Below are 16,844 nucleotides of genomic sequence, written 5' to 3'. Positions count from 1 at the left end.
CAGACTGCCTTTACAAACTAAATAGGATAAATGGAACAACCTCACTAATGGAAAGTTCATGAGTTGGAGAAAGCATATTGCCCCAAATATGTCTCACTTTTTCAAGGATGCTGCTGCAAATGCTGAACCATATGACTGAAAAATATAGGGACAGCTAATCAACGTGATAACTATATTTCAACCACAAAGAAATCAGCATTTGAACAACTACAGGCCCTAAAACTCATGGTTCACCCCAGAAGTAAGACAAAAGAAGAATAAAAACCAAGATCCTGTCGAACTAGCAAAGCAAAAGAGAAATAAGGAGGTTTTCATTCAAGAGCTGAAACAATGAAACAAAGATAAGATCCTAATTTGGGAAAAAGAAGACCTACAAAAGAACACAATACGTGGCCTTACAAAAAGCATGCATTGCCTGAAACTCAAGAGCATTCTGGCCCTGTGTCAAGGTGATAAATTATTTTAAAGGTGCTCTGTAATAAACTAAGAAAGGCAAATGCTAGGACTAGAGAGCCTTTAACTATCATCACAGATTCAAGCACCACCAACTATGAAAGTACCAAATGCAAAAGATATTTACTTAGACATTTATACTACAGATCGGTCAATAACGACCATGTTGAAACAAGCTCATTTGGCCACCACTCAAAGGGTCCTCGCAGTAATAAACGGAAGAAGGCACGATAGAGCCCATGGCCCTACACATCTACCATGTGCAATCTTTAAAGCCGATAAACGCTAAATGCTAGAATTAATGGAGCAGGATATTCAACATCTGCTACTTAAACATTATGATAACAAATGTGGAGCACTATTTTAATACAATAATAAAGACTAAGTACAAAACTTCAAATTACAAGTTAATAACGTTTCTGATAATCGGCTCACGGTACTGCAACCGTTTATTACTAGAAGAATTATGCAACTGGGTAATTGACCACAATTTACTCCATGGTTTCAAACTGGATATAGGGCAGATTGTGGAACAACAGACATGATTGTAGCCTTATTAGAAATAAAACAGAACAATAACGAAATTAGTTTAACTATTTGCCTGCTTAATTTATTTTAAGAAAGTCTTTGCCCAGTTCTTCACATAGCAGTTGTCTGTAAAGGTTGTCAAAGGGGGCATTTGAGCTACACTATTACAACAAATAATCACGCATTACACCAACAAATGGATCCTATTCAAACTAGGTAAGAACTCTATCCTGACAAACAAAATATATACATCAATAAAGGCATCAAGCAAGGTTTCGTACGAGCATGTTTTCTATTGAACTTATACATTGCTGACACTGTGCCAATTCTCTCTAAATCTTAGAATTGTCTCCCTAATTGAAATGGACTTCGATTGTCTTTAATGAAATTTGTAGACGACTCGGAGTATAAACTGCAAAAAAATCAATAAACTTGAGGCCAACCACGAAAAAAAACGAAGGTGGAAGTGTTCGCTTGACACCCGCATCTTAGACAGAACTGGATCAAAGATGGGAAATCCTTTTAAAGTGGTGCATCATATCCGTACTTGAGGTACAGTTACAAAGAAAAGAATCCCATAGTATGTATTATAAGGCATTGGATAACAAAGCTACACTATTAAAATTTGCCTTCTTGACCCTATCGAAAAATCTTAATGGTACATCAAAATCACCACTTCTAAAAGGAATAAAGACACACATTTTACCAGTGCTAACTTAAGGACTGGAGGCTTCCAATGCCCATTTAACTAGTGGCTAAAGAACTAAAGCTTGAAGCAACTTATATGGATCAGTCTTTCGACTACCCTAAATGAAAAGTCATTATCAACTCTGATTAGAGTTTCAGCTAACTGGCCAATCACCATCATAAAATGCCACAATTTTAAGATATTGGTTTAAATTAAAATACGCTGACCAAAGCTCCTTCAAAGTTGTTCACAGCCAAGAATTTGATTTGCTGAAACTGGTCAACAAAACACCTTGGCACACCGCAGTCAACACTGCGATTCAAGATATCAATATGGAGTCCCCAGAAGAAATGAACTAACATACCAGAACATCCTAAAAACCACATCAATACTAAAACAATGGTAAATGACTTCACGATCATTAAATGAAGGCATTGCAACAATATGATTCTGGAAATCTACAACTGAAATGAACCCTAAGCCTATCACAACTAGGCTACTCTATGAACCAAAAATCCAATACCTCTGACTATTTGATTTAGGAGGAGTTTTGCAACCATGGAATTACAGCTAGCCATTTCATAGTTCGCACATATATGAAGCATTGGCAAATCCCTCATACTGTGCAGCATAACTAAATAAGAAAAAAAAGGCTTTGACGCAGCCAGTTGCATCGCTTTGTAGTCACATGCATCACACATCCTTGAGCCTATGAAATAACACCACTGTCTTTTTTTCTTTGCTGATCTGATTTGATCTGCAAATAAAAAGGAAAATCGTCTGAAAGCTATTTTTGGAAACGTGGGTGGGGGTGAGTAATACAGAGGGCACGGGTGGAGGGGAGCGACACAGAGAACACAGGTAGGGCAACACAGTGGGCTACCTAAAAATGAGGGTTTAGCCCGGTTATTTAACACCATGCGTGCTGTGCATTTTCACGCTGTGCGCCGGGTTTTTGAAAAACCCACGGTTCATGACGAGCTCAGCTCGTCATGAGCACACGAGACGTGTAATTCATGACGAGCTGTTAAAGCTTTTTAAGCACACAAAATACAATTTTCGCAAACTTACAAGGACGGAATAAATGCTTGCTTTTCAACAGCTCGGATAGCGTCTTAATAAGTGGCATTGTAAAATTACTAAATGCTATATATAAAAAAGCCTTGATAAACTATCGCAACAAAGACAAGAATGAAGGATCCAATTTTTTTATATTCCGGGGACACAATCAAGCTTAAATTATTGCACATTTTACATACATTGACTTAAGAACTTATTTACCATCTACCCAAATTAGTTGTAGAATTTTTATGATTTTAGGATGTGGAAAACTGTTCTAATTTATTGGAATTGTATATGTTGATTTGGTATTAACTAAAGATCAAATATTTTATTCATTCCCCGTTTTCTGTCGTCCAAATTGCTTATGGACATGAAACGAGATAACAGTAGGTAACACTAAAGCCCCAACCTTAATGGGAAATGTGTTATTGTATGTACATTTTGTAAAATATGAGTTGACTGCACAGAGTTAGAAATAAAATCCTTCTTTATGTTACAAAAATAAGTATTTGACTGGACATTGACTTGTTGGCATTGGTGTGCTCTCTGAGTTATAAGTTGTGCATGTCCCCCCTTCACAATCTCCCCGAGTGAACCTTGGTCTGCTCGACCATAGTTACCACCAGAGTCAGTGCAGAAGGGGTACTTGGCCCAGCTGCCCAGAAGCCATAGTAGGTCAGGCCCTGGGACATCAGGAGTAAAAGGCCTCAACCCCCCTGGGTGGTCCCAGAAACTCATGCTTGCCAAGTGGCCCTCTGAAAGGAGTTCTGACAAATGATATACCCTGTATAAAAGAAATGGTAAACCGAAAAAAACACAACCTCAACATACATTGTTTCTTTGAGCTAAATACCATTATTAAACTCAAGGTGACATGACTGTTGACTAACCTGTTTTATAACCAACAGCAATGAGCACACTGGGACTGCAGGTTCTCGTTTCCCGTTATAGCAATAGACCTACAAGTCCAGCATGCTTCATGTCAGCAAGAGGGCTCAGCGAGCGAACCCCTACCTGGTATCATTGCAGTAATCTGCTGTGAAGAGTCTGTATCCTGTTAAAGCTGACGACTCCTTCCGAGGCCGCTAGACTGAGTGCCACTAAATTGGGTAATTGTATCACCTGCTATATATAGCGCCTAGAAATGGCAGAGGCGCTGCATAATATCAAGTAATCATTACTGCAAAGCTATGGCTAGAAAAAATAAACTGGCTAAAGTCACCCTGGTAACAATAGGTCGCCTAATGCTAAGGAGAAAGGCCAAGTTGACACTCCGTCACTCAACCACTATCTTGCAAGTTTGAAACAGATCTCTCTCTGCAGCAGCCGCTCAGTCCACGGACTCAGCCATCTTGCCAGCATGCAGTAAGGGAACTGACTCTAATCACGTTAGCATACGAATTGAGGCATATATTTAGCAGCTGGTCACCAGGCAGGCGCACCGCATGATTATTTGCCACTACGCTTTTTCCTGGATGTCCCCTCGCGTTCCCCCCTTCCCCCCTCACCCCCCCATTAGCTATTTTATGAACATCATCAATGATACTCATGGCGGGCCCCTCCAACTTCGTAAGCCTATCCTCTATTGAGGTCAATTTTTGGGCCAGTGGGTCTAGTAAAACAGATATCATCATCTCCATCCTTTTCCAGAAATCCTCCTCCTGTGACGGGAGTAATGTACTATTTGCTACCATTGACTGCGATGGAATAATAGGTGCCTGACTGAAATCTCTAACATTATTTCTTGTTTTCCGTCTCGTAATCCTTGGGCTATCTGCTTTGGAATTTGGTCTCTGTGTGCCCTTCCCCTTCCTCTTCTTTAAGGGTGCCTCTTGAGTGGTATTACGGGTTGTAACAACTTCATGCCCTTTATCTGTAGTAGAAGGGCTGTTGCGTATGCTTGGTGAATCTGGGGAAGAAGTGGATTCTATTACGGTATTTGACACAGGATTTACCCGAGGGAGAGTTTCATGGTTGGGGTGCAAAGATAGAGAAGGAGGGACATCCTGAGTTGTCTTAAATTGGGACGGCAGCGGCTCTAGTGACAACCTAAGCTCTGTTAATTCTATCTCATGAATCAATGCTGATTCAACTCAGTATAAATGCATCTAAAGTCCCCACCACCCCCTGCCCTGCGATGTATTTACGTTTACTCATTTTCAAATTGCTGCACAGATCTATACTAATATAATAAAGAGAGAGCCCAAACCTTTGAGGCGGGTAATCTCAGGAACCACAGCACCAATCACAACACCCAATACAGCGTTGGAAAGGGCAGTTGCAGCAGAAGGACATAGGCTATGCAGACGCCCACCATATACATTTAAAAAGTAAAAGAACCGTGCCAGCAAAGTAGTCCCTTGTGGGCATGTCTGCATTGTGCTGTGGGCGTGTGCTGGGGGCGTGACAATTGCTGGGGGCGTGTGGTACGTTCTGGCCTTCATGCCATGTCTCATATCGTGTGCTGTGGGCGTGTGCTGGGGGCGTGGTCGTGTGCGGGGCGCGGGATTACAAGGGAAAAAAAGCAAGCTTTGTGCCCAATATTTCTTTGTTTTTCTTCCCAGGTTCTGTACATTCCAGATCCAGGTGTGCTTGCCCCGCGCTCCCAGTGACGTGCACCTGCTGTACTGTATGGAAGTCAGGCATGGTGCTGTTCCCAAGGGCCGGAAGGAGCGCAAACAGGGGCCATTTTGCAGGAAATTTAATTTCGCCTTAACTTCCGGTGACGCCAGAAGCGCACACTGGAGATTTTCCACTTCTGTTGCGCACAGGCCTCTCGCCACGCACATCCAGACACAAGGCCCGCCTCCAAGGAAATAGCAAGAAAGGGACTATCCCTCCACCGGGAATATGTGATGTACCCCAAAACCCAAACCTAGCCCTGAACCCAAAAAATACCCCCGTACCCCAAAACCCAAACCTACCCCTGAACCCTAAAAATAACCCTGTACCCCAAAATCAAAACCTACCCTTGAACCCTTAAATACCCCTGTACCCCAAAACCCAAACCTACCCCTGAACCCTAAAAATACCCCTGTACCCCAAAACCTACCCCTGAACCCTAAAAATACCCCTATACCCCAAAACCCAAACCTAGCCCTGAACCCTAAAAATAACCCTGTACCCCAAAACCCATACCTATCCCTAAACCTACCTTGTACCCCATGACCCAAAACTATATCTGAACCCTTAAAATCCCAAACACCCCAAAACATATACCTCAGTAACCCAAAACATATACCCCTATACCCATACGTACCTTATCCAACATTTTTAAAAAACCATGCTTTTACCATTCATGCATTTACAACGAATTTCGTTGTAAATGTATGCGTGGTAAAAGCATATAAAATGTAATGCCATGCGTTATAATGGCATTGCGGAGTCATGCTACTTTCGTAATGAAAGTATGCAGAGTGATGGTATGCGGATAGAAAGTTGCGGTACATTGGTGGCACGGCGGCCCACATCTCCAGCAACATACTCATATTTTTTCACCACCCATTTGAAAAATGCACAGGTCTCTGTCATTGATGGCCAGCACCGACATACACTTTTAGACACACCTCCCGCCACAAGTTCTAGAATTGCGAACTTTAAAGCTGGTGAGCTACGTTTGAATCTCGGCATCAGCTCAACATTCTGTGATTCCAGGAAAATCGCTTTGTCTCCCTGTGCCTACCACAAATGAATGTGTTCTTCTGTAATGTAAATTGTGCTCATGCCATGTTGTCGAGTTCGCGCTATATAATATTGCAAGGAAAAATAAAGTAGGGAAAATCGAGTTCACACACTACTGAACGCGCACTCTTAAGTGCATCAGCAGTGCACTGTGAATCGGAGCGTTTCACAGGCCTGTCACAGATAAGAAAGGCTATCAAAACGAAATCCTACAAAACAATATACTACTGGCCGGCAGCAATGCATACCCGGACAACGTCGGGACGGGCCGCTAGTAATCATATAAAACATAAAATCTTCACAGCAGAGTATCTAAAAAGGGCCTAAGAATACCGCAAATTCCAACTCTTAGAGATGTGGCCCAGCCCAGCCTCCGTCAATCTCTGACGGGCTCGGAAGGGCCCGCCCTTGGCCCGGGCTTCACCCAGGAGCAACCCGGGCCTGCCAGCGCACGTCCCGCGCTGCGTGAGCCCGCGATGGCTTTTGAAGCGCCTCTTGGCATTTCTGGATGACTGGAGTAACAGTGCGCCTCAGGGGGAATGCTGGAATATGTAGTCCCCTTTGCGTTGCGAGGGCCTGTGACCAGGCGTACACAGGAGCACCAGACAAGCGTTGTGGTACTCTCAGACCGATCAGGCAGCAGGTAGGAAAAAAGTCAGCCGCAGCACACCACTAGACAAAACTCCAATCTCTCTCTAGGAAGAACATTAATCACCTGAGTTATGACATTTTTATTGGTAACTAAAACTGCTGGAGGCCAGGAAGGAGGCAGAAAACGCTTTTAAAACCATAATATACTTGCAAACACAACACCCCCACCCAAAGTTAGCGCCTGGTGCGGTCACACCGATCGCACCGACCTAGAGCTGGCCCTTCTCAAGGGTCCTGTGACTGCAGTGACAGAGGCAGTGTTGCTCTAGTGTGTGCTGCGTTATAGGCCTGCCCACAAGACTGGAGGTGAACTTCAGTATGGAGTGTGGTGGACAGGCCTTCAAGGTTAACCTACACTTGCCACTGCTAGGGTCCACCTGCTGGTGCTAAGACACCAGGTCTTTTAAGGTTGTGCGGGGCCTTCTAAGGTCTAGTATGGGAATGTGCTCCCTCAGGAGAGTGGTCTGGTCATGAAGGTTGAACCTGGTTCCCCAGTTTTAAATTTGGCAGCTCTAACCATAGTGCCACATCCTCTCCCCCACTAAAGCCATACTGCCCCACTGAGAGAAACTCACACTGCCTTAAACTACAACCAAATTGTGCCCCGCTAAAAAACACCTGGATGCGACTCAATTCAAATTAGGCACTTAACAAGAGCAAATGCTACCTGAAAAGTACGACCATCCTGGAAAAAGAAAACACTTCTAGGGAGTGCAAGTTTAAGTAAAGCTTGTGAAATGTAAGTAGGAACAACAAGGTTACTCTAACACTTTACACTCACTATTCAAAAATCAGTGAGTACTTTTGCCTGAAAAGTTAAATACATGACTATAGGGCCTGGAAGAGACCCATTTCTATGTCCATTGCTTATATCCTTACAAAACATAAGCAGTACGGCTTAAAAAGACCACATCCGTGAACACAGCTGCGGTACACATTTTGTTTTCCAATCCACCCATCAGTCATTGCAGTACCTCCAGGATTGGTGCACTTCCTCACCTGGGGAAAACAATGCTATTCAAATAAGACAAGAAAACAAAAGTAGCGCTTCAATTGCAAACTCTGTAAAGTGACGCTAGCGTGTTTGGGTGTGAATAAAATCAATCTGGCCACTTAGCGACATCACTGTCTTGCGTTATTTATTTTTCACATTTTGAACCTTTTATTCCCGAGGGTGTACTTTGGAATAGAAAAATGTCCGAACAAGACGACATTTCCAGGAAAAGTGTTTTTTGTTTTTGGATCCATCTCACAGGGGAACAAATTAACAAAAGAAGGAAAGAGGGGAGAAACGTTTCTTGAAGACACGGTTTTTAGTAAGTGAGGAGAAGCTAGACAGAAAGAGAGGGAATAAGAGGAAGAAAGAGAGAGGGTGCCACCAGCAGTGGACACTGTCCTTGTCTTCTCTGGGCAAGAAGGAAAAGGCCGAGTCCTTTTCCTTCTCTGCCTACCTGTACCATCCCCGAACGACCACGAACACCGAGCCTTATCTGTAGGCCTTGCCTTGGCTATTTCTGCCGTCCTCGGATGCTGGTTTAAAACAAACAAAGAAGTAGGGACACACTATGGCCTGCCGATCCCGCCCACTTTGATCACTGCTTTATTCTCAATAATATATTTTTATAGCGTTTATTAAAGCACTACTGTTGTTCTAAGCAGTGGAATGTCTGGGAATGACAGCAGGGTCGTCCGTGCTGGGACTGAACCCGTGTCCTTCAGACCATCACATTTGTCAGTATTAATTGTTCAACTCACTGAGCCACCATGGTCCTCGACACTGGTTCTTAATTAAACTCCCAACTTGCGGGTACCTTATGCTAATGCTGCCACTTACCCAGGTTGAAACAACAGCACTGAAAACCTGGTGTACTTTGGTTACGTCTTAAAATGCTGTGTAGTGCTGCGTTGCTGTAATTTTACTACATTGGTCCTTTCAGTGCATGCACAACGTGAGTAACGGCAAGAAACGAGCATTGGTAAAGCCAATAGGTTTTGCCCATGCAACATCTATTGACTTTGTCAATGTTTTTTTTTTACACCTGTTGCACAGTTGCACAGCAGCGCTTGTTGCTGTGCAACATGTCTTAAAGTATAAGGGAAAAAAGAGTTGTGATGCAACCACCATTGGCCACCTCACACCGCTATTATTTTCTTTACTTTAAGCCATGTTGCCCTGAAGCCCGCTTGAGGTAGGGTGAAAATAAGAGACGAACAATTGTTGCTGGGGAAATAGGAACATTCATTTCCATTCCATATAACCCACGAAGGAGGAGCAGAGGAAAGTAAGCTCTGGATATCTCAGCAGCTAGGACAAGAATGCTGTCCCCGTGAACAGAGAATCCAACATACACTACATTCTCCTTCCAGGATGCAATGATGCCATATATACAAAACTGTAAACAGTGAATAATACAGTAACATAGCTGTGTACATAACTATATCATAATAAATAACAATACTATATACATAACTTTACCATACTACACCGCGCAGCTGTACAACATTCCTAAAGACATTGACAAAGTCAATCGATCTCGCATAAGCGAAACCTATTTATTGCTTTTGCCATTGCTTGTTCAAATTATAGTCAATAATGTAAAACCGTGTTCGACATTGCCTGGTTGAAATGACACGCAGCTGCCTCTCCAGTCCCAGAATGCACATGGTTGCTAAAGAAAATAACTGGCCTGGAAGAGGCTCGTGTCTCGAGACTTAAAAGCATCAGTCACAATTAAAACTCAAATGCCAGGAATCGGAAACAGGACGTAACCCCTGCATCCCTCACCCCCACCCCGCCTACAATTCAAAACACCCAAACTTTCTTCACCGCTCTTATGGCACTTGCGCCGTGTACTCACAGAAAGCAAGCTGTCCGGTCCAGCGAGGACAGCAGCAAAACTCCCCACTAGGAAGCCCGTTTCAACACAAGAAAAGCAAGTATGCCGCTAGCCGGACATCCCCCGAAGCCGCTCTGGGGAGAGGCTGCAAGCGGCTGCCACTGCCAGCCCCGCACCGCTCACTACTGCAACTTCCTGGTCACTGGCTGTGACAGTTACGAGATACGGCGTGCGAGCGAGCAAGCGCGAGCCGCCGGGAAAGGAAGCGAGCACGTGACCAGAGGCCGGGTTTTATTTAAAAGGGCTCAGCCGAGCATGAAGTGCTGAGCGGGGCTACAAGGCAGGAAGAGTATTGCTTGTGGCGGGCGCTATGGGGCTTATTTGCCAACTTTGCGCGCACTAACCTTATTTACAAGCCCTTTGCGCCGCCGGTAGGTCACTTTTTATATGGGGAAGAAATGAGGCAACGGCGGCGCAAGGGGCTTGTAAATAAGTGTACTGGTTCAGCGCTGTACAGCCCTGCCTGCGCTTGTTGGTAATTCAAACCCACAGTCACGTTTCTAAACTAAAGGCCAAAACTGCACGCCCCATAAAGCAAGAAGTTGTGGCATAATGGAGCTTTACAAAACATTCAATGACAGCCTAACCTTCACGTGGCCGACTACACTGGACTACCCCAAACACCTCTGCTCTGTGGGCTTATGTGCTTCATACAACTGACTGTGTACTATGTTTACAGTTTGCACCCTGAAGTGGCAAAAGGCAACATGTAACCAACTCACCCCATCCATTAATGTGAAAATGCAGAGAGGCTCTGGGAAATATGGGAGCCAGGCCCTGCCATTTTGAGCTGAAATTGAGTTGATTCATTTGAAGGTGAAAAATGAAAGACGAGGGGTAGAGAAGCATAAAGATTAACAGCTAGATTCATGAAACATTTTTGAGGGCGCAAACGGTGCGAATCGCAGAATTCGGCCGTTTGCACCCGCAAAAAATGGCATTTGAAATTCATCATTGGGTCATGTACTCGCAATTTGAGAAATCGCAAAAAATTGCAATTTCTAAAATTGCGATCGCATTTAAGTAATCTCAATTTGAGATTCCTTAAATGCTATTCATGACCCAATAAAAAATTGTGAATTCGCTATTTTTTCCCGCTCTTTACCGCGAAGTCAGACTTCGTGGTAAATAGCGAAAACTGAGAAAAATCCACTTTTGTGCATTTTTCTCAGTTGTATGTTACACACACACATGTCATTTGGACATGTGTGTGCGCAACATGAGTCTAATTTACATTTCAGGGGTGCTACAGGGTGTCCTGTGGACACCTCTAGCACCCTTGAAATCGCATCCTTATTTGCGATTAGCAAATTGCTAATCGAAAATAAGGAATAACTCCCCATTCAATCATATGGGCCTAAAACTCCCCATTCATTCCTATGGGCCTTTAGGCCCATAGGATTGAATGGGGAGTTATTCTTTATTTGCGATTAGCAATTTGCTAATGGCAAATAAGGAATGTGTAGGAATCGCAATTTATTTTGCGATTCCTACATGAATCCCGTTTTGCGAGTCTGTAATAGCGATTCCTTATTATTTGCTATTACAGACTCGCAAAACATGCCGATAATGAATCGGGCTGAAAGCCCTTGGCAACGAGTAATCAGTTAGCTAAACACAATTCCCTAAAGCGGAGGTGTCTACAGGCTGGGGAGCAGACCAAGAAGGACAAATGGGCACTTTGGTACAACAGACAAGTAACGCCTCATCCGGAGGCGTATCATGGCCAGTGAAATTTGGGGGGATGTCTCACATTTCCCAACAAAGGGTCGACACGGTGGAGGGTGGGATGACGAAGGGGTGCCATGAAAGGCCAGAAACGTGGGTGCAGCTTTTAGACTACTTTTTCTTAATTTGGTACCAAGCGTTTTAGTGATTCAATATTTTTGGAAAATGATGTTCTCAAATCAATTGTAAGTCCCCAAATGTGTTTCAGATTTTGTTTCTTGTGATAAGGCAAACCTTCATAGAGACTGCCTTAGTATGCTTGCTCATTGAAATAAGGAACTGGAATTAAAACATTTTCAAGGGCTGATTTTAAGTTTAAGTCTAATGCTGCAGTATGACGCACAAAACTACCAGCAGGGTCGTTGCGTTCTCTAGACTAGCTGTTCCATGCCATTCACAAAGTCAAACTTGCAGATGAAGATTTATGCTTGTCAGGTATGCATGTTTGGATGCCTGGCACTTATTACCACATCATTGTCTACTGTATACTATTATGCAGTAATAAGGCGCATGCAAGGAGTGTGGTGTGGGTAGATCAACCATGATTTTCCTTGAGAGTTCGTGAATGCCAATCAACTACCTAGTTAGTGGGCATTCACAAACTCCTCACTGACCCTTCGCCACTGTGCAATTTTCAGAGATTTGCACCAGCATAGCGCTGGGTAGGCATGGGAATGTAATTCCTCAAAATGTTGTGAGGGATGAAAGGTGTTCTCCACTAAGAAAAATATTTAAACTCATGGAGAATAAAATAAAAATTCCAACGGCAAAGCAGCCTGTTCTACCCAGGAATTGCAGTGTGCATAAAATCTGCCTTTTGGAAGCAGTCACTGGTACAAACTTGTTAATAAATCTAAACGTCACATGACGTTGCCAGGAGCATGCCTAAAAATCTCCGACTAGTTCAACTTTCCAAGCAGACTATGGCCAATGTTAGTGAATTCCAAAAGTAACACTTGCAGCTGTTCATAAGCTGCAGATCACTACAGTGGCTGCCAACTGCTATTTTACCAAGGATATCCACATATTATTAATATACACTTTCTGAGAAGGGCTGAAGTAAATAACGAAAACGTTCCAACAGTTTTTAGGTCGAGGGACCGAAGGCTGGCTTGCCAGCCGGAAGTCGAAGATTTTATGTTGTTCAGTACGGCAGTTTATCCCGCCTCTCTCCTCCGTCGGCTGGCTTCCTAAACAGAGGCCAGCCATTGGGGGAGAGAGGCGTCACTCGAAACGAGCCCCGTCTCTTTCGGATTCGGGGGCGTAAGTTTTGCTGTTCTTTCGATGGTGACGTCATCCGTCACTCAGAACAGCAAAACACGCCCCGAATCCGAAAATGTTCGGAAGCTTGCGGCCGCCATTTTTCTGCTCGAGCAGCGTCTACCAGGACATGAGGTAAGCCTCTGCCCCCCTGTTTGTGCCGTTCTTTGTGCCTCGTTACTTGTGTGCGTGTTCGGTATGTATTTCTGTCTGCGTCCATCTGTCTGCCTGCTCCCCAGTCTGTTTACATCCATCTACCCAGCAGCCTGTGGGTCACCCGGCCCCTGCTCGGGACACATGTGCTGCTCTTCAGTGATGATGGCAGGGCCCTGGGTTCCCATTACATCACCCTCTGCAGCGTGAGAACCGATTGCTCAATTTAAACCCTCCCTGGAAACTGACGTCCAATGGGAGCAGCGAGAGGAAGCCGGCACTGCAGGGTTAACCCTTACCACCCCAGCCTGCATTGGCTATTCTGTGCGCAGCATCGGAGGTAAAACATTGCAGCAAACAGCCCAGAATGAGGACAGCAGACTGCCACCCCCTCTCTTGGCTCTCCCTCTGAACCTCAAGCGTCACACAACGTGCAGATACCGCAGCAGAACTAAGCAACTGGCGTCCCTCGGCACACAACGTGTGCTCTGAGGACCACACGAGAACTGCATGGCAGCCGTGACGTGCACGGTCAGATGTGTGCGTCGTGCTGAGTCCTGGGCCGCCGAAGGGCATGACTGAGGCGCTCTCAGAGCTACTCGAGTCCCCAGTGCTGGAGTAAGGGGCTGGTGAATGGCAGTCTCGTGGTGAAACAGCAGGAGGGGCTGAAGGGGAGGGTGGAGGTCCACTGGCAGAGCTGGGGGTCTGGAAGTGCCGAATGTTAGGTGTGAGACCCATTGCCAGTCTTGTTGTATTTGTAGTGGGGACTGGTGAAGAGCAGAATGGGGTGCACTGACAGAGCTGTGCGAAAGAACTAGACTAGCGGCAGGACACCGAGGGGCGATCTATGTTCCAGTGCAGGTGAGATTGGGGTCCCGCCTCTCCCCCCACCGCCCCTCCGCTGGCACTGGCATTCTGTGGCACAATAACTGAGTTGCAGGCGTGCAGGTGCCCCGGTGAAGCTCTGCATTGTTCTCAACATTGGAACAGCTGGAGTAGTGTCACTTCTGTGCATTAGTGCTATAAAGCGAGGACGTTAAAGGGTTTTATTAAAGTGTGTGGTCGCGGAACTAAAAACGCAGGGATGCCAAAGGGCAGGATGGAGTTGCCTGCACGCTTGGGTTACAAGGGTTGACGAAGGTCAAGGCTGAGGGGCATTGCTTCTGCGCAGAAATATATAGAGAGGCATGCAACGCCCCTGCTCCAGTCGAGCTCTCAGACCAAGACCCCGACACGTAAAGCTCAATAGCATTCAGATGTAGCAAAATGCAAAGCCCCTGGTCCCATGAATAAAACAGAGCTCTCCAGCCTGAGACGGACCAGCCTCACCACGCCCCCCAGCTGTAAATTAAAAGGAGCTGCTGAGCACTGGAATAAAGCTCGCGAGACGGTTTCTATCCCCAGCCGTGGTGGGAGCGCTCTATGCTGACTCCCTCCGCAGCAGGTGCTCCCCAATAGAGCGCGCCTAGAAGCGGCACATCCTATATCCGAGGTGTCTCAGCTCAGGGCAGCTCAATAGAGCTCCCATATGAGATACTCCGAGATAAACAGCTCTGGGCAACAGAAAACACCCCAGCCCACTTGAGCACAAGATGTCCCCGCAGGCTGCTCTTCCTGACACCTCTCCCAGGCAGCACGTGTCCAGCTCAAGAGACCCTCACTGCAGGGGGACCTCTTCCTCCCCGAGATGCCCACAGTGGGCGAGCTCCCTCCACCGAGAAGATGCCCTCAGCTGAGTCCTATTTTCTCCCTAAATTGTCACGGCGGGGTCCTGTTCTTCCCCTGAGATGCCCACTGCGGGGAAGCCCTTACCCCCTAAGATGCTCACACTGGGGGAGCTCTTCCTCCCTAAGATGCCCTAACTGGGGGACCTCTTACTCCCTGAGATGGCCAAAGTGTGTGTGTGGTGGGAGCGGGGGTGGTGTGTGTGTGTGGGGGGGTCTCTTCCAGTCAGATATGGCCCCAGAGGAGCGTTCCAGCTGCTGAAAACATCTCGTTCCCCCCGTAGAGTGCGCCTGCGACCTCAAGTACCACCTCTGGAGCCCTCTTCCTGCCCCAGATGTTCCCAGCGGAGCGCTCTCTTTAAAACTAACCCCCCTCCAGATGCTGTACGCATCTCACACTGAAGGACTGGGTTCTTTAAGACCCAGCGGTGCCAGGGCACAACACCTGAAACCTTCGTGGGTAACCTGCTCCGGCGTACGAATGACAGAGACACGGGACACTTCCTTCGGCGTCAAAGATTCAAGGTTTATTTGCTGCAGGGAACACAGATATCACGACAAGTACAACTCGTGCAACTTGGGGAGACTGCTTCAAATTGGTTCTGTGGATCGCTCCTTTTATACAGTTTTTACCCATAGGACAACATGGTACACAAAGGTTTACAACCCGGTTCCCACCATTATCCCCCAGAGGGGTCGCTTTGGTCACTTTGATACACATAAGGTCCGGAACATAAGTGCGGAAACATTTGGCGGTTCCCAACTGTAAAAACCCATCTTCCCAACATTAGTACATTCCAATCGGCAGTAAAACAGATCGAAATAGGAACAGGGACAGGTGCAGAGGAAGACGGAGACAGTGGGGAGATCGGAGAGGGTGTAAAAGGGGAGGTATCGAGAAACACGAGATACAGGCATCAAAGGGACGTGCCTAATGAGATGCACGGCTGAGACAATAAACCAGCACGGCGAGATGAGCCTCGAGCAGGGCCATCTGCCTTACAGCATCATCCCCCTCATCATAAAGACACTTACAAAGAACATGTGTCTTCCGCAAATATCTTAGGAGTCCCAGGGTCGCGAAGCGGACATCGTCCGTTCGCTGGATACTTTGAGGGCAAGAGACAAAATGGATGCCGTATCTAAGATGGAACCCGTGGGTACAGATGAAAAACCCATATAATAAACGAACGGTTTAAGTTAGCACAGCGAAACTGCGCACACTTACTAAACTCGTCATTTGCGGTTCATAGATACCAGACTCGACCATATTCGTGCGAGTCGAAAACCCCACTTACAATTGTCACGGAACCTCAGACGCTCCTTTTGCCCTCATGTAGGCAAGCACTAGTCGGAATCATACTCGATATTCATCAGACCATCGAGATGTTGCTGTAGCATAGCTCTGTCCAACCGAGTCCCCTTGGTAACAGGTGGCTGTCTCATACACGTTGTAGCACAGAGGCCACATAAGGCAGGACCGCACTGCACACAAAGGCAACACGTGAACAGGAACACCACAACGACTCCGATGATCATCAGAATCTTCCAACCCCAAGTCGACATCAGGCCCCAAAACCATCCAAGTAGCGTCCAATCCCCTACATCCACGTGTATGGATTCGGAGATCTTATGCAACCTCGAGATGGCTTGATAGACGGTTGGAGTGTTATCTGGAATGAAAATGCAGCAGCTCGAATGGATCACCTTACATACCCCACCTCGATCTGCTAAGATGACATCTAAAACCATACGGTTTTGTAACGTCATAAGTCTATCCGCCTGCAGTTCAGTGGTGATATTACCAAGGGCACTGGCAGTAATATTAGCTGTTGATTCTACCACTCGAGTCAACTGTCTCAGGTTCCTACTATTGACCATAGGTCCCCAAAACGGGAGGAAACCCTTGAAAAAGTCTCCTGCCTCTTGACCGGCAGTATCCTCTTCGCTAATTACGCCTCTCACAACTCTAGTCTTATGATAATCGGCATCTACAGTGAACGTCGGAGGCAACAGATT

At 45.8% G+C, this 16,844-nt stretch overlaps 1 protein-coding gene across 2 annotated transcripts in view; it reads right to left on the bottom strand.

The window, feature by feature from the left end:
• PIK3R6 (phosphoinositide-3-kinase regulatory subunit 6) overlaps positions 1 to 10,124 on the bottom strand; it is a 688,429-nt gene extending 678,305 nt beyond the window's left edge. The window contains exon 1 of one of the 2 annotated variants that reach the window (XM_086930633.1): positions 9,922 to 10,124. The gene's annotated coding sequence lies outside the window, so the exon portion shown is untranslated. The remainder of the gene's footprint in view (positions 1 to 9,921) is intronic. The other variant, XM_086930634.1, reaches the window with a different exon arrangement.
• Between the last annotated feature and the right edge of the window lie 6,720 nt (positions 10,125 to 16,844).

The sequence above is a fragment of the Lissotriton vulgaris genome, chromosome 7 (assembly GCF_964263255.1).
Source record: "Lissotriton vulgaris chromosome 7, aLisVul1.2, whole genome shotgun sequence".
In the NCBI taxonomy this organism is placed as follows: domain Eukaryota; kingdom Metazoa; phylum Chordata; class Amphibia; order Caudata; family Salamandridae; genus Lissotriton; species Lissotriton vulgaris.
Note: the sequence above shows the minus strand (reverse complement) of the source record. Positions and strands in the feature narration are given on the sequence as shown.